Source organism: Macaca thibetana, chromosome 6 (assembly GCF_024542745.1).
Source record: "Macaca thibetana thibetana isolate TM-01 chromosome 6, ASM2454274v1, whole genome shotgun sequence".
Taxonomy (NCBI): Eukaryota; Metazoa; Chordata; class Mammalia; order Primates; family Cercopithecidae; genus Macaca; species Macaca thibetana.
In genome coordinates, this window is record NC_065583.1 from 42709879 (window position 1) to 42728586 (window position 18708).

The window sequence follows — 18708 nt, forward strand, 5'->3', positions numbered from 1 at the left end:
TAAATTATTTCCCCCCCCACACACACACATACAATTGGAATTACACGATACAGATTTTTTGGTTTGGATTACATATATTTTTGTGTTTTCAATACAACCATCTTTTTAAATTGCCTCTTAATATCTTTTGCCTGTTTTTTCCCATAGAGTCTTTTGTTTATTTTTTAGTTGGCATTTACATATTATATATATAATCTGGGTACTTATATATTTTATATGTATTTTCATGAATTATATATAGTCTGAATACTGTCTTTTTTCAATTATATGCATAGCAAATATAATCTTGTGTGTGGCTGGTCATTTCACATTGCTTATGTTGCATTTGTTACAGACATTTTAAAGTATTTTTAGAAAGTCAGAATTATCCCTCTTTTTCTTGAAGTTTATGCTCTGTGTGTTTTAAGAAGTCTTTCCTTGAGGTATAGAGATATTCGCCTATATTAACTTCTGAGAGTATAAAGTTTTGATGGGTTTTTATTTTAATATTTATTTTTATGTATGCTGTGAGATACAGATTTAATTTTAGTTTTTGTCATGTGGCCAACTAGTTGTTCTGGCATTATGTACTGAAGAGTCTATCTTCTCCCCAGTGAAATATAATGGTTTCTCTACTATATACTAAATTATCTTATTTGTATTGGTTTGTATTCTGCTCCATTGTTCTCTTTTTCTATCCTTGCACCAATCTCTTATTATTTTAATTACTGTAGCTTTATATGTTTTGACATCAAGTAGAACAAAACCTTCATCCTTATTCATATTTAAAATTACCTTGGATCAGGGATGCAAGGATGGTTCAACATATGCAAATCAATAAATGTGATATGTCACATTAACAGAATCAAGAACAAAAACCACATGAGCATTTCAATGGATGCTGAAAAAGCAGTGAAATTTAACATCCCTTTGTGATAAAGATACAAACTGGCTATAGAAGGAACATGCCTCATAATAATAAAGGCCATGTATGACAGACATGGCAGACAGCTAAGATTATACTGAACAGGGCAAAATGGAAAACTTTTCCTGCAAGATCAGGAAGAAGACAAAGATGCCTACTTACATCACTTTTATTCAACAGAATACTGGAAGTCCTGGCCAGAGCAATTAGGCAAGAGAGAAAAATAAAGGGCATCCAAATTGGAAAGGAAGGAACAGTTTAGACAATGTGAACTTTTTTCTTTTTCTGAGACTCACTCTGTCACCCAGGCTGGAGTGCTGTGGTGCAATCATGGTGCACTGCAGTCTTGACCTGCTGGGCTCAAGCAATCTTCCCACCTTAGCCTTCCAAACAACGTGATCTTCTACTTAGAAAAATCTAAAGACTCCACCAAAAAAAACTGTTAGAACTGATAAATGATTTCAGTAAAATGGCAGTATATAAAATCAACATATAGAACCAGTAGCATTTATTCTTTATTATTATTTTAGAGACAGGGTCTCTGTTGCCCATGCTGGAGTGCAATGGTGCAGTCATAGCTCCCTATATAACCTCAGGGCTGAAACAATCCTCCTGCCTCCACCTCAGTAGCTAGGACTGCAGGTGTGCTCTACCATGCCTGGTTAATGTTTTCATTTTTTTACACAGATAGGGTCTCGCTGCGTTGCCCAGAATGGTCTTGAACTCCTTGAGGACTGCTTGAGGCCAAGAGTTTAAGACCATCCTGGGCAGCGTGCCTTGGCCTCCCAAAGCTTTGAGATTACAGGCTTGGCCATCGTTTCCAGCCAATAGCCTTTCTATATACTGACAGTGAACAATCTGGAAAAGAAGAAAGCACTTCCATTTACAGCAGCTACGAAGAATACCTAGGAATCAATTTAACAAAAGAAGTGAAAGATCTATAAAAGGAAAACTATAAAACACTGATGGAAAAACTTGAATTGGATATGATATAGTGTGGATATTTGTCCCCTCCAAATCTCATGTTGAAAGGTAGTCCTCGGCCAGGCCAGTGGTTCACGCCTGTAATCCCAGCATTTTGGGAGGCCAAGGTGGGCATTTCACCTAAGGCAAGGAGTTTGAGACCAGCCTGGCCAACATAGTGAAACCCCATCTCCACTGAAAATACAAAAATTAGCTGGGTGTGATGGCAGGCACCTGTAATCCCAGCTACTCTGGAGGCTGAGGCAGGAGAATCACTTGAACCGGGGAGGCAGAGGTTACAGTGAGCTGAGATTGTGCCATCGCACTCCAGCCTGGGCAACAAGAGTGAAACTCTGTCTCAAAAACAAACAAACAAACAAACAAAAAGGTAATCCTCTGCATCCTACTTTATTCATGAGGGAAAAACAAAAAAGAAAGATAATTCCCAGTATTAGAGGTAGGATCTGGTGGGAGATAATTCAATCATAGGGGGCAGATCCCTTGTGAATGGTTTAGCACCACTTCCTTGGTGATAAGTGAGTTCTCCCTCAGTTAGTTCACGTGAGATCTGGTTGTTTAAAAGTCTGGGACTGCTCCCTTCTCCCACTGTCGCCGTGTGAGACACTTGTTCCTGCTTTGCCTTATATCATGATTATAAACTTCCTGAGGCCCTTACCAGAATCAGATGCCAACACCATGCTTTCTGTACAGCTTGGAGTACCATGAGCCAAAATAAAACCTCTTTTCTTTGTAAATTACCCAGCCTCAGCTGAGCACGGTGACTCACGCTTATAATCCCAGCACTTTGGGAGGCTGATGTAGGCAGATGACTTGAACCTGAGAGTTTGAGACCAGTGTGGGCACCATGGCAAAACCCCATCTCTACAAAAAATACAAAAATGTGCCACTTGTGGTGGTGCATGCCTGTGGTCCCAGCTACTCAGGAGGATCACTGGAGCCTGGGGAGATTGAAGCCACAGTGAGCTGTGATCACACCACTGCCCTCCATCCAGCCTGAGTAACAGAGTGAGACCCTGCCTCAAAATAAATAGATAAATAAGTAAAAATTACCCAGTTTCAGATATTTCTTTATAGCAGCATAAAAACAGTTTAATACAGGACACACAAAAATGGAAAGTTTCCATGCTCATGGATAGGACTAATTAATATTGGTAAAATGATAATACTACCCAAAGCAATTTACAGATTCAGTGCAATCCCTATCAAAATACCAATGAAATTCTTCAGAGAAATAAAAGCAACAATTCTAAAATTTACATGGAACTACAAAAGACCCCAAATAGCCAAAGCAATCCTCAGCAGAAAGAACAAAGCTGGAAGTGTCACACTACCTCACTCAAAATATAGTACAAAGTTGGCCGGGCACAGTGGCTTATGCCAGTAATCCCAGCAGTTTGGGAGGCCAAGGCAGGTGGATCATTTGAGGTCAGGAGTTCAAGACCAGTCTGGCCAACCTGGTGAAACCCCATCTCTGCTAAAAATACAAAAATTAGCCAGGCGTGGTGGTGCACGCCTGTAGTCCCAGCTATTTGGGAGGCTGAGGTGGGAGAATTGCTTGAACCCTGGAGGTGGAGATTGTCGTGCACCAAGATCATGCCACTGCACTCCAGCCTAGGTGACAGAGCACTCTGTTTCAAAGAAAGCAAACAAACACCTGCAAAGCTGTAGTGACCATATCAGCATGGCACTGGCCAAAAAAAAAAAAAAAAAAAAAAAAACCGACACAAAGACCAATGGAACAGAACCCAGAACCCAGATGTAAATCCACATGTTTACAGCCAACTCATTTTTAACAAAGGCACCAAGAACATCCAATGGGCAAAGGACAGTCTCTTCAATAAATGGTGCTGTAAAAACAGGATAACCATATGCAGAAGAATGAAACTGGACCTCTATCTCTCACTGTATGCAAAAAAAAAAAAAAAAAAAAAAAAAAAAAAAAAATCGGTTATAGACTTAGGTCTAAGACCTGAAATTATGAAACTACTAGAATAAATATTGAGGGCCAGGTGCGGCAGCTCACACTTGTAATTCCAGCTTTTGGGGAGCCCAAGACAGGAGGATCGCTTGAGGCCAGGAGTTTGATACCAGCCTGGGCAACAGAGTGAGACCCCTTCTCTATAAAAAATGAAACTAGCTGGGCACAGTGGTGCATTCCTGTAGTCTCAGCTACTCGGGAAGCTGAGGCAGGAGGATTCCTTGAGCCCTGGAGTTCAAGGTTATAGTGAGTTGTGATCATGCTGCTGTGTTCCAGCTGTGGTGACAGAGCAAGATAATTGTCTGAAAAGAAAAGAAAAGATTGGGGAAAGGCTCCAGGACATTGTTCTGGGCAAAGATTTTTTTGTGTAAGACCTCAAAAGCACAGGCAACCAAAGCAAAAATAGACAGATTACATCAAGCTAAAAATCTTCTGCACAGGCTGGCATGGTGGCTCACACCTGTAATCCCAGCACTTTGGGAGGTCAAGGTGGGCGGATCACAAGGTCAAGAGATCAAGACCACCCTGGCCAGCATGGTGAAACCCCATCTCTACTGAAAATACAAAAATTAGCTGGGTGTGGTGGTGCGCTCCTGTAGTTCCAGCTACTCAGGAGGCTGAGGCAGAAGAATTGCTTGAACCTGGGAGGTAGAGATCGCAGTGAGCTGAGATTGCACCATTGCACTCCAGCCTGGCGACAGAGTGAGACTCTGTCTCAAAAAAAAAACAAAAAAACAAAAAAACTTCTGCACAGCAAAGAAAACAACCAACAAAGTGGAGAGACAACCCACAGAACGGAATAAAATGTTTGCAAACTATCCATCTGACAAAGGTTTAATAAACAGAAAATATAAGGGGCTCGAACAACTCAATAGCAAAAAAAATCTGATTGAAAATGAGCGAAAGATCTGAACAGACATTTCTCAAAAGAAGACATACACATGGCTAATAGGTATATGAAAAGATGCTCAGCTTCACTAGTCATCAGATAAATGCAAATTAAAATCACAATGAGATATCATCTCACTCCAGTTTAAATGGCTTTTATCAAAGAGACAGGGAGTAATGGATGCTGGTGAGGATGTAGAGAAAGGGGAACCTTTGTACACTGTTGGTAGGAATGCAAATTAGTACAGCCACTATGGAAAACTGTATGAAGTTTCCTCAGAGAACTAAAATTAGCACTACAATGTAATCCAGCAATTCTGCTGGGTGTATGTCCAAAAGAAAGGAAATAAATATATCAAAGAAATCACTGTATATTCATGTTTGTTGCAGCACTATTCACAATACCTGAAATACGGAATCAACAAAAATGCCCATCAGTGGATTAATGGATAAAGAAAATGTGACACATACACACAATAAAAAGCCTTTAATATGCAGCAACATGGGTGGAATTGGAGGTCATTATGTTAAGTGAAATAAGCCAAGTACAGAAAGACAAATATCACATGTTCTCACTTACATATAGTAGATAAAAATGTGGATCTCATAAAGAGAGAGCAGATCGGTGGTAACCAGAGGCTAGGAAAAGTACAGGAAAGAGGAGATGAAGAGAGGTTGGTTAATATGTACAAATACACAGTTTGATAGAAACAACAGCTCCATTGTTTGCTAGATCAGTAGGGTGACTATAGTTTACAATAATCTATTGTGTAATACATTTCAAAATAACTGGAATGTAATTTGAATATTTCTAGCATAAAGAAAAGACAAGGCGGGGTGTGGTGGCTCACGCCTGTAATCCCAGCACTTTGGGAGGCCAAGACGGGTGGATCACGTGAGGTCAGGAGTTTGAGATCAGCCTGACCAACATGGAGAAACCCTGTCTCTACTAAAAATTCAAAATTAGCTGGGCGTGGTGGTGCATGCCTGTAATCCCAGCTATTCGGGAGGCTGAGGCAGAATTGCCTGAACCTGGGAGGCGGAGGTTGTGGTGAGCCGAGATCGTGCCGTTGCACTCCAGCCTGGGCAACAAGAGCAAAACTCTGTCTCCAAAAAAAAAAAAAAAAAAAAAAAAAACAACAAAAGGGCAAATATTTAAGGTGATAGATATCCCAATTATACTGATTTGATATTTACAAATTATATGAATGTATTAAATATCACATGTATCCCACGCATGCCTGTGTTCATTATAGCACTATTCACAATAGCAAAGACATGGAATCAACCCAAATGCCCATCAGTGATAGACTGGATAAAGAAAATGTGGTACATATGCAGCTGTAAAAAGGAACAAGATCATGTCCTTTGCAGGACATGAATGGAGCTCGAAGCCATTATCCTCAGCAAACTAATGCAAAAGCAGAAAACCAAACACCACATATTCTCACTTAAAAGTAGGAGCTGAACAATGAGAACACATGGACACAGGGAGAGGAACAACACACACTGGAACCTGTTGGGGTGGTGCGCTGGGGGGCAAGAGGTGGGAGAGCATCAGGATAAATAGCTAATGCATGCAGGGCTTAATACCTAGGTGATGGGTTGATAGGTGCTGCAAACCACCATGGCACATGTTTACCTTTGTAACAAACTTGCATGTCCTGTACATGTATCCCGGAAATTAAATTTATTAAAAAGTTACATGTATCCCCAAAATATGTACATCTATTATTTATTAACTTAAATATTGCCTTGGATATTTTTGGCCCTTTACTCTTCCATATGGATTTTAGGCATACTCTGTGAGGCTCAACAAAACACTGGATATTTAAGTTAGAATGCAGTAAACGTATAGATTAATTTATGAGAATTAACATATTTATAAAATGTGTTTCTGTCCATGAACATGATATATATTTCCAGTTTGATGGTCTCACATCTTTTAATAAAACATCATAATTTTTTCCATATAGGTAGTGAATCTCTTTTGTTATGCCTAACTACCTTATAGTATTTGTTATTGTAAAGAGGTTAATTTTCAAGTTTTTATTTTATAATTGTTCGTTGCTGGTATATGACTTTATAGCCAACAAATTTGCTGATGTCTTATTAGTTCTAATAGTTTATGTACATTTTTTTCTTGGATGTTATTTGTAGATATATCATTTCAATATAAAAATAATTTTGTTTCTTTTCCATCTTTATCCTCCATTTCTCTTTCTTATTGCAATGTCTAGCACCTTTAATGCAGTATTTATTGAAATACTAATAGGCATCCTTATCCTTTTCCTGTCTTTAAAGGGAATGATTCTAATATTTTACCACTAAATATGATGTCTTCTGTAGGTCGATGAATTTATCGACCTAGTGGTGAATCATCCTTACATTTCTGAAATAAATGTTTCTGGTCATTGTATTAGTTATCTATTGCTGTGTAACAAATTATCACAAACTTGGTGGCTTAAAACAATGCACACTTAATGTATTATACTTTCCGTAGGTCAGGAGTCCAAGTGTGACTTTGTTGGGTCCTCTGCATTGCTGTAGTCCAAGGTGTCAGCTGGAGCTAGGGTCTGATATGGCGCTTGACTGGGAAGCATTTCCTTTTAAACTGGTGTGGTTGTTGGCAGAGTTCAGTTCTTTGCAGGTTGTCAGATTAGATGCCTTAGTTTCTTGCTGGCGGGAGGCTGCTCTCAGTTCCTTGCCACATGGCTATCTCCATAAGCAGCTCACAACATGGCAGCCTGCTTCTTCAGAGTCAGCAAGGGAGAGTGTTTCTCAGTGAAGCAGATGTTACTGTCTATGTAGTGTAATCACATACACAGTGTCATATACATCCTATCACCTTTGCCTTATTACATTGGTTGGAAGCATGCCATACTCCTACATTCAATGGGAGGTAATTACACGAGGATGCGTCTGGCTTTGGCCTAGACATCATATTTCTGGAAGTGACAGAACATGGCATAATAGGATAGATACTTATTTTTTCCCATGTAAACAGCATCTTCAGGTCAGCAGCCTCGGGTTGGTGTGGCAGCTCTATTGTGGGTAGACTCTTGGGTCTTGAGTTCCTTCGAGTCACACTAGGATGCCATCTCTAAGGAATAGCCCTTTTCTTATCCTTCCAGATGGCAAGATCTACATTCCATGGAGCAGGGTGGAAGGAGCGACATAGAAGAGGAGGTAAAGGGCACTTAAAAATCTCTTAAGGAGGATACCAGAAGCTGTCAAATGATGCTTCTGCTTATAATCTGTTGGCCAGAACGTAGTGCCTTGGCCATACCCCCCTGCAAGGGAGGCCGAGAAAGGTAGTCTTTATACTTTATTTGCCCAGCAAAAATTCTGCTACTGTGGAAGAATGGGAGAACAGATTGTGGGGGACCACTAGCAGCTTCCACATCAGCTAGCTTTCAGTTACAAAAGAAAAAGTTCCTCTTTTCTCTTGCCTCTGGAATAGTTTAGCATAAGATTATTTATTTATATTTTAAAAATTATTTTCTAAATTTTTTTTCAATAGATTTTTGGGAACAGGTGGTGTTTGGTTGCCTGGATAAGTTCTTTAGTGGTGATTTCTGAGATTTTGGTGCACCTGTCACCAGAACAGTGTACACTATACCCAATGTGTGTAGTCTTTTATCCTTCACTCCTTCCCACCCTTCCCCTGAGTCCCCAAAGTCCATTATATAATTCTTAGGCCTTTGTGTCCTTGTAGCTTAGCTCCCAAGGATTTTTTTTTTTTTTTTTGATGTTTGAAAAGATAACTTGAAAAATTACCAATGACTGTATTTCTTATGTGTAGAAGAGCATAGCGTACCAAGAGAGGACTGGACTCACCTGGACCAGGTATGCTGTGAATATGAGAAAGGCTGGCTGTGGAAAAGGAGCCTGCTAGGGGCCGGAGCTTTACATATACTGTCTCATTTAATCCTCACAACAACTGCCAGAGTGAGGGGTAGGATTTTGGCTTTGCAGAGGAGAGTCCTCGCCCAAGAGCATGCAGTTAACTTATGGGATGGTTGCACTTCAAACTTAAAGCATTGATGTTAAAGCCCATATTCTTTCTATAGTTTGAAGAGCTAGCAGACTGTCTCAGAAAGGGCCATCTCTCTGAAGGTCTAGAGTGGGATTCCTAGTCTTTCTTTGTCACTCACACAAGCTTTTGACTTGGATATCTGGAGGATATAGGTAATGATGGGGAGAGGGAGCAGGTGGGATTTGTGGCAAGGTCTCCCTCATTCAGCCTAGCACCCATAGTCGAGTAGTGATTGCAATGAGACTCAGTACATCCGTTCTGCACCTTGCTTTCCTTCCATGGTCTACGTGTGCATTAGAAGGTGTGCGGTGGGCACTGACTGGAGTGAGCCTCCTCAGGAGTCCAGTACCTACAGGCTTCTGCCCATTGGCAGCAAACCTGAAAGAGAGCTCTGACCAGCCTTTTTAGAAATAGCCTTGATTTAACCAGAGTAAGCATGCTTCTAAACTCTGCGGCTATGGTCCATTTTTTGGATCAAGCCCCTTCTGGGTGGGTTCTCTGTGATATTTAAGTCACAAGGACATAGATGGGGAACCTTCTCCATTGTATTTCTTCTCTCCTTCTGCGAAACACTTTTGAGTGTTTGTTTGTTAAATTCTGATCAGTTAGATGTTTCCTCTCCCAGCATCTCTTCTTCTGTTACAGTAGTTCATTACTTAAAGGGGAGAATCTGTCCAAGGATAGGGGGCGGGCAGTTATTGAACGATGGCAGGAAATACCGACCCTCTACCCTGATGATGACCAGCCCTGCTTCACAGCCTGTGCTGCCTGGGTAGAAGCCTGCTGGGGGAGTCTTGGGGCTTTTTTAGGGAGTTAGTGTATCCTATTGTCTCAGAATGTGTGCAAAATGTGGAATGAACAGCCCTGAGTAAAAGAGGCTGTCATGTGGCTGTGGAACAGAAGGATTTCCTTGTATTGGAGAATCCATAATCCCTTTGTTTCATGGAAATCTCTAAGACTGACTTCTCAGGCTACTTCCCAGCCCCCATTGCATTTCACTTGCATACACAACCTTGAGGTCTAAAGCTAATTTATTTCTATCCCATTTTCTCTCAGCTTTTATTCTGCATTTAATCAGTTGCCTTGGTCCCACAGCCACTTCAGCCAGGCTGCCGGGAAAAGATTATAGCTGGCTCTGGTGCCCCAGCCTCCATCCAGAGCATCTGGCCAACATGCCAGAAAGCAGAATGTCTCAGGCCTTCCTACTCTTTCTGACTAGCAATTGCAGGACGCGGTAGGCTATAGAGACTCTTGTCATGAAGCCTTCATTTTTCAGAGCACCCGGAAAAAGGAAAGAATAAAGGCTATTTTAAAAAGCCAGCTGGGGGCTGGGCGTGGTGGCTAATGCCTATAATCCCAGCACTTTGGGAAGCCAAGGCAGGTGGATCACCTGAGGCCAGGAGTTTGAGACCAGCCTGGCCAACATGGCGAAACCCCGTCTCTACTAGAAATACGAAAATTAGACAGGTGTGGTGACGGGTGCCTGTAATCCCAGCTACTTGGGAGGCTGAGGCAGGAGAATTGCTTGAACCCAGCAGGTGGAGATTGCAGTGAGCCGAGATTGCGCCACCGCGCTCCAGCCTGGGCGACAGAGCAAGACTCTGTCATGAGAAAAAGAAAAGCCAGCTGGGGCCTGTGTGGTGGCTCATGCCTCTAATCCTAGCACTTTGTGAGACTGAGGTGAGAGGATCACTTGAGCCCTGGAGTTTGGGACCAGCCTGGACAAAATAGTGAGATCCCATCTCTAACAAAAACAACAAAATTATCTGGGCATGGTAGGAGACTGAAGTGGGAGGATCCCTTGAACCTGGGAGGTAGAGGCTGCAGTGAGCCATGATAACGCCACTGGACTCCAGCCTGGGCAGCAGAACAAAACCCTGTCTCTAAATAAATAAAATAAATAAAAAGCCAGCTGGAAAGCATCTGGAAAATAGAATGAAAGTCACCTGCCCAATTCCAGCAGTCCTCCCCAGGTTACCTTCTACGGTTATCTGGTCATTTAGATTCTCATGGCAAGGAGTTGAGACTAAAGGCTGCTGTGGTAGAGTTGCTGTTTGGCATTAGACTGGGATCTCTGTGGGCATCCTAGAACAACCTTCCCTCATAGTGGTCACACCGGTGCCTCTGCTCTGAGCAAGTATCTTTCCACAATCCTCATTGTCTAGATGGAAAACTCTTGGGTAAGTGTACGCTCACATTGGGTTGGATACGAAGGTTCAAAGAGGAGCAAAGGCCAAAGTAAAAAATGGGACCAGGAGTGAACTTGCTGGGCAGTCCAGGAAGAGAGGGCAGGAAGAGGCAAGCCCTGGTGCCTACCTGTGTCCCTTAACGTGAAATTACTGTTGCACGCATGCGTTTCCCAAAGCTTTAGCCACGGACAGTGATCAGTGGTTGAACGGGGGAGCCTCTGTTCCCACTCAGTGCCTCTGCTGCAGTGATTTGTTCAAGACCACAGAGCCAGCTGGCAGTCAGAATGAGAAGATGAGTCAGAAACTGAGTTTTCAGGATAAGACATGGCCTTCAGATGGCATTTCCTGTGCAGTTAGAGAAGTCCTAGGATCAGAAGGGATGTGTTCCTGCAAAGTTCATGTAAAGCCACCCTCTCCAGCCCTGTAACTCACTATGAACTTTGACTTAAGTGAGCTGCAGTTTCCCCTTTTGCAAAGGAGAGAACTGTTGGGGGCTCATCAAGCTAGAAGATGCCTTTTTAAACGTGGGTCAATGTAAGCCTTTTCCCAAAAGTTTCCACCTGAGTCATTCTACAATTGTTGAAAGCAAATAAACTATCTCCTAAGATATTCAAGATACACTGTTACCAGCCTGACCAACCCCGTGAAACCCCATCTCAACGAAAAAGTTTTAAATTGGCCAGGCATGGTAGTGTGTACCTGTGGTCCCAGCTATTTGGGAGGCTGAGGCAGGAGGATCACTTGAGCCCAGGAAGTTGAAGCTGCAGTAAGCTATGACTGCACCCCTGCACTCTAAAGGAATGCAGCCCTTGTTCCCAGCCTTCTTCCCCTCCCTCCCTCCATATCTCTCTCCCTTCCTTCCTGCCTTCCTCTCTTTCTTCCCTCCCTCCTGTGTTGCTGCCATCTGCCCTTAAATATGTGTAGTGACCACTGGGGGCCCCATTTTTCTCTTGCCATGGCGAATCTTGATGGTGTTCATGAAGTCTGTACACAGAGGTTCATTCAAACTGTATGGCTAAGATAATTTCTGAGATTTTTGGTAGAAACAGGGTTTCACTGTGTTGGCCAGGCTGGTCTTGAACTCCTGGCCTCAAGTGATCTGCCTGCCTTGGCCTCCCAAAGTGCTGGGATTACAGGTGTGAGCCACCACGCCTGGCCAGGATATATAAGATTGTTTTCCCTGTGGAACACGGTCTGACTTCTCTAGTATTTTGTTAAGTGTCCAGATTACTTACTTAAATTTAAACTTCATGTTTTCAACTCTGATTTGGTAATACAGTCACATAGCTCAAAATTCAAAGGGCACCAGAGGATATGAAAAGTATCCTCCACTGTGTCCTTCCATCGTGTCCCTTTGCTACCCTGCTTCCCTGCCTCAAGGCAACCAGTGTTGCCAGTTTCTTCTAGAGATATTTTTCCATGTTCAAATACATATTTCCATATATTGTTTTTATGCTATTTTTACATGAAAGGCAGTTTACTGTAGAGTCATCATTCTGTAATTTACTTTTTCTGTTTAACTACATAAGTATTTTGTTTGCTTATTTGGTAGAGATAGGGTCTCACTCTCACCCAAGCTAGAGTGCAGGGATGCAGTCATAGCTTACTGCAGCTTCAACTTCCTGGGCTCAAGTGATCCTCCTGCCTCAGCCTCCCAAATAGCTGGGACCACAGGTACTCACCACCATGCCTGGCCAATTTAAAACTTTTTCGTAGAGATGGGGTTTCACTGGGTTGGTCAGGCTGGTAACAGTGTATCTTGAATATCTTAGGAGATAGTTTATTTGCTTTCAATAATTGTAGAATGACTCAGGTGGAAACTTCTGGGAAAAGGCTTACATTGACCCACGTTTAAAAATGACAGTGCTTCGATTAATTAGACTTATTACTAGGCAAAATTTATTGTTTAAACGAAGGAGGTATTTGATTGTTGTGTCTAAAAGTGATTACTGATGGCTTTTTAGAGCCAGCATGACTCACAAAACATCTTTGATTTGAAGTTTGGAATGCCTATGTCATTAGTTCTGATTGGGAGTCTGTGTAATTCAAAATTTTAGTTTAAAATCTGTTGAGGCAATAAAGAAGCCACATGCTGTGTCTCTTTGGCTGCAGCATGTTCCCTCCACTGTGCTGGGACTGTTTTGTAAGAACCAGGTGTACGGGTCTGCGCTAGGTGTACAATGGCCACCAGGAGCTTTGGACTCTGGGGAGGCCCAAATGCTTTGTCTTTGCAATTGTAAAAAGTAAAAATAAAAAGCTTGGCCAGGCACAGTGGCTCACATCTGTAATCCCAACAGTTTGGGAGGCCAAGGCGGGCAGATCACCTGAGGTCAGGAGTTTGAGACCAGCCTGGCCAACATGGTGAAACCCCGTCTCTACTAAAAATACAAAATTAGCCAGGCATAGTGGTGCACACCTGTAATCTCAGCTACTTGGGAGGCGGAGGTGGGAGAATTGCTTGAACCTGGGAGGTGGAGGTTGCAGTGAGCCGAGATCACGCCATTGCACTCCAGCCTGGGTGACAAGAGCGAAACTCTGTCTCAAAAAATAAAATAAAAAATAAAAAGCTCAACTTTTCATTTTCTCTGTTGAAACCTGCTGACAAGTTAGGCTTGCTTCTAGATCCGAGTGGCCAACTGGTTTGGCCGTGGCCCTTTCCATGGTCATGCTTCTGGTAAAGAGATTATCCTCAGGGTAGGGGATGTGATGGGTGTGGTAAGAGGGCTTCATTCAGAGTGTTTGCCAGGGCAGTCACTTTAATGCTTCTATGAGAGCCAGGCTATGCGTGAATACAAAAGCCATATATCGTGCCCTTTAGAGGAGTGTGAGGGTTTAGACTCCTCAGGGCCAGCTGAAAACTTCTAGAGGTCCTACACATTGAAAATAATATGGTGCCCTATCTTCCCTGACCTCCCTGCCTTCATAAATAGGTAATGCAAAATAAACGTAATTCTAAATTTTAGATTAAGTCCTCTGGTCCCAGAATGGATGACTAGTTAGATTTTTTTTAAAATAATGCAATCCCAGCACTGTGGGAGGCCAAGTGGGTGGATCCATTGAAGCCAGGAGTTCAAAACCAGCCTGGCCAACAAGGTGAAACCCCGTCTGTACCAAAAAAGATACAAAAAGCAACCAAGAGTGGTGGTGTGTGCCTGTAGTCCCAGCTACTTGGGAGGCTGAGGTGGGAGGATCACTTTAGAAGGTCACAGTGAGCTGTGATCGCGCCACTGTACTCCAGCCTGGGTGACAGAACCAGGCCCTGTCTCAAAATAAAATAAAATAATGTATCATAAATAAAACAAAATAGTACATCAAATATCAAATTGACCCAATTTTTTTTTTGCCTCACATGTTTTAGGTACCCATGTTTTGCCCAAGGACAAATTCAGTCTTTGTGTTGTCTGATCCAATGTTAGGAGTTTCTGATTCTTCTGAGGAGCTGCCCTTTTCCAAGGATTTGGGGCAGGAATTATGTTACAGTGTCAAGAATTTTGAAGTTAAAATTGTTTTTGTTTATTTACAAATGTCTTTGTCCGAACAGAACTTTAAAGTAGCTTTGAAATTTTTCTTCAAGAAATGTATTTTCTTTTTGAGTGTTCCTTGATAAAATCAGTCTTAATTTCAGTTCAACTAGTGTGTAAAAACACACAGTGAGTGATTATTAGTCCCCGAAGGAGGCAAGACAGATGGAGCCTAGAATGGAATTGGCTTTATGATTAATTGAATCCTTGAAGAGTTGAATAGAGTTAGAGCTGATTCGGCCCAATCAGCGCCTTGAGACGGCTGGTGCTGTCCCGTGCCTGGGAGAGGAAAGGGTCACAATAACCCAGATTTATCCTCTATTAAAATGGATTGGATGTATGCACCAGACGGTTCCCATTTTTAAACCATTGATGCAGGATAATTGGAATGGAAACAAACAAGATTAGAACTAGATTACAGGTATTTGTGCAAGTTGCCTCCTAAATCAATCAGAGTCCATGATTTGTTCAGAGGGTGCATTATCATTAGAGTGAATCATTGAAACTCAGAGGCACATCTGGAGCTGTCCAGCCAGGAGGGGAGGCAGGGGAAGGGCAGTAGAGAGCTGCTTGGAGTTGGGAACTAGGTACAACTCCAGAGTGCTTTTCTGTCTTTCTGGGCAGAAGTCTTCCAGAGAGAATTTAATTTTGCTCTTTTTTCTTTACAGCAGGGATGCATAATGTGTAGGTTTGAAATAACTGCCTCTTCACTTTAGTGAATGGACACTTTTTTAATGTTTGGATCAAACAGACACCTGGGGTAGCTGCTGCCTGTGGGGACCCTGCAATCCACGGGGAGGGTAGGGAGAGGGCCTGGCGCTATAGGTGGACTAGCCATATTAATCACCAAGTCCGTTAGGATGATGGGTGCCCTGCTGCCTTGCCAGGGGGCCTGTTAGTACAGAACATCATCTGCGGAGCTAGAGATTGCAGGGTTTGCCTTCATCAGTGGGCTTTACTTCACTGGCCAGGCACTGAGGAAGCCCACGTTCCCGCCCATGGCTCTGCCACCACCTATCTCTAGCCATGGCCATGGGGTGGGAGGTGATGGAAACATGTCCAGGGACCCCTGGACATGGGATACAGTCTTGGGTTGACAGGCAGAGAACTGACATTTAAGTATCATTTTACTTCTGTGGGACTTTAAGCCTCTCTGTGAAAACAAGAGCACTAGATACAAGATTCTTTCTGGCTTGAGAAGTGTGCCGTGAGTTCTTTCCTTCCTGAATTGTATACCAATGCCAAGTCCCTGGCAGCATGCTGGGTTAGGCCCATAGAAGCTTCATGTGATAGGCAAGTCTCACCATTACCTTTGAACTACACTGGTTTGTTTCTGTTCTTTTTTCCATTTTGAGCTGCCGTGAGTCAGGCTGCAGGCAGCTCATTTACACAGGAGTCAGCCGGAAGGAAGGTGGCTTGAATTCTACTTTCGTTTTGTCATGGGAGGTGTTTTCCTGCGGAATTGCTAATCAGGCAGGTCAGAGGGAGCCATAAGGGATCTCACTCCTCCCTAGATGGAAACAGGTACAGCAAAGCCTCTCAGAGGAGGCCAAAAACAACTCCCCTGACAGCATTTCTTAACTCTGGCACTCTCAAAATTGAACATACTTAAAATATCCCCCAGGGGTGGAGGTGAGGTTTCTTAGTCCTGCATCAGAGCTGGTGAACCAGGGCCCATGCCACACCCTTAGGGTGCTGTAGAGATGAGAGCTGAGCCCTGCTTCTCTTCTCTCCATGTGCCCACTGCCATGTCCTGCCATTACCTCGGCCCCTCTAGCTGCTCTGGCTGTAGCTTCCACTGCTGCCATTGTGCCAGGCTCAAATGAGTTTAATTTGTCTATTTTGCTGGTGTCCCCTTTGTGAAGAATAGCGCCTGAGAAGCATCTCATCCCCGTGTCTGATACAGCCTTTGTTCTTACCAGAGGCATCGCCCTGCTTTCCAGCTCAGCCTCAGCTGGACCCTTTGCCCACACCCTAGCTTGGGCCCTCAAGAGCAAGCAGAGCTCAGATTTTCCTTCTTGCTTTTGTCTGGGTATAAGGGGATGGTAGGGGTTGGTAATCCCACTTGGGAGGCTATGTCTGATTCGCTAGAGCTCACAAGCCTCAAGAATGCATAAGAAACTCGGTGTGGTGGCTCACGCCCGTAATCCCAGCACTTTGGGAGGCTAAGGTGGGTGGATCACCTGAGATCGGGAGTTCGAGACCAGCCTGGCCAACATGGCAAAACCCCATCTCTACTAAAAATACAAAAATTAGCCAGGCATGGTGGCGCATGCCTGTAGTCCCAGCTGCTTGGGAGGCTGAGGCAGGAGAATCACTTGAACCTGGGAGGCACAGGTTGCAGTGAGCCAAGATCACCCCACTGCACTCCAACCTGGGTGACAGAGTCTCCAGAGCAAGACTCTGTCTCACAAACAAAACAAAACAAAACAAAACAAAAACAAAAAACATGAGGGAGGGTTGGTGGTATAGTATCAGTCCTGCCTGAGACTAAGTAGTCTTTGGCATCCAAGTTCTAAGGAGTTCATTCCTGTTTTGTACTTGAGCCTGGATATTACCTCTCATCTGCCTTGAGTGCTGTTTCTCCTGAAGTCCTGCAAGTGCAGCTGCTCTATTCAGTGACAAGAGGACAGACCAGACCCTTGAGCCCGCTGGTTATACAAGGTGCAGGAGAACTTATTCAGTGCCCTTCTCAGCCTTTGATTTTTCAGATCTTGATTGGAACCTATCCTCTGCGCCAGGGGCGCATTCTAGCTGCCTTTGCTAATCCCCCGACATAGCCCAGTGTGAGAGGAAGCTTTGATTTTAGCCTTCAGGATGACACACACTACTTGTGGCCCCCTGGCCCACCTATCTGCCTGATGCCCAGAGCTGTGGGCAGGGTATGTATCATGGAGATGGCTGGATGAGCTGTTTCCAGCAGAGGAAGCTCTTGTCTAGGGGTGGTTAGGATCCATCTCTGGGAGGAGAGGGATGTTCACTTGGCATGTGTCTCACAGAGACTGTCTCTGCTTGGGCATCACTGTCATTCATGTTCATAGTTTCTGCCAGGCCTCACACTTGGGTGTAGAGTTCTGTGTTGGGGAGGGGTGGAGCATGGGAGTCCGGGCAGGGTAGAGTGGGTAGTTGGACAGGAATCTCCTTGGACACACATCTGTGTGCCTCATGGGTAAGAATGGTCCTGTCCGTGCCCTGCCTTCCTTTGTGTGGCACTCCAGCCTCTGACTACTAAGTAGGTGTGAATTTCTTTTTTTTTTTTTTTGAGACAGTGTCTCACTCTGTCACCCAGGATAGAGTAAAGTGGCATGATCTTGGCTCACTGCACCCTCTGCTTTCTGGGTTCAAGCGATTCTCATGCTTCAGCCCCCCTGAGTTGCTGGGACTAATAGGTGCATGCCACCGTGCCTGGCTAATTTTTGTATTTTTAGCAGAGAAGGGGTTTCACCATGTTGCCCAGACTGGCCTCAAACTCCTGACCTCAGGTGATCTGCCTGCCTCAGCCTCCCAAAATGCTGGGATTACAAGCATGAGCCACCACACCTGACTGGTAGGTGTGATTTTTTTTTTTTTTTTTTGAGACGGAGTCTCACTGTATCGCCCAGACTGGAGTGCAGTGGTGTAATTTCGGCTCACTGCAACCTCCGCCTCCTGGGTTCAAGCAGTTCTCCTGTCTCAGCCTCCAGAGTAGCTGGGATTACAGGTGTGCACCACCACGCCCAGTTAATTTTTGTATTTTTAGTAAAGATGGGGTTTCACCATGTTGGTCAGGCTGGTCTCGAACTCCTGACCTCTTGATCCACCCGCCTCAGCCTCCCAAAGTGCTGGGATTACAGACGTGAGCCGCTGTGCCCGGCCAGGTGTGATTCTTGATGGCACACAGGAAGAGGAAGACTAAGCCAAGGAGTGGTCATGTCTAAGGGCTTCCCACCAAGAGGATGCTTTTTGGAATAGTGCTTGATGCCACCCTCCACCCATGGGTGTTTTGTTAGAAGGTTAACTTTGCTCTACATCTGAAAAGAACTATGCTAGGGAAGTTCTGTCCTAAGGAGATGCCATCCAGGGATGCAGAGGGCCCCAGAGACCAGGAGCACAGGCATCCCACTGACTTGTACAGTGACCTTGGCCAAACCCCTTGGCCTCTCCTGCCCTTTACTGTAAGTGGGGAATATTCTCCTACTCCTCCTGGAGCCATGGAGAGATAGATG

The 18708-nt window shown here is 43.9% G+C and overlaps 2 protein-coding genes across 4 annotated transcripts in view; both read left to right on the top strand.

Moving 5' to 3' along the window:
* Positions 1 to 18708, top strand: part of SIL1 (SIL1 nucleotide exchange factor) — a 430788-nt gene that overhangs the window by 376921 nt on the left and 35159 nt on the right. The gene's annotated exons all lie outside the window — the stretch shown is intronic.
* Positions 1 to 18708, top strand: part of LOC126956106 (uncharacterized) — a 589638-nt gene that overhangs the window by 336393 nt on the left and 234537 nt on the right. The gene's annotated exons all lie outside the window — the stretch shown is intronic.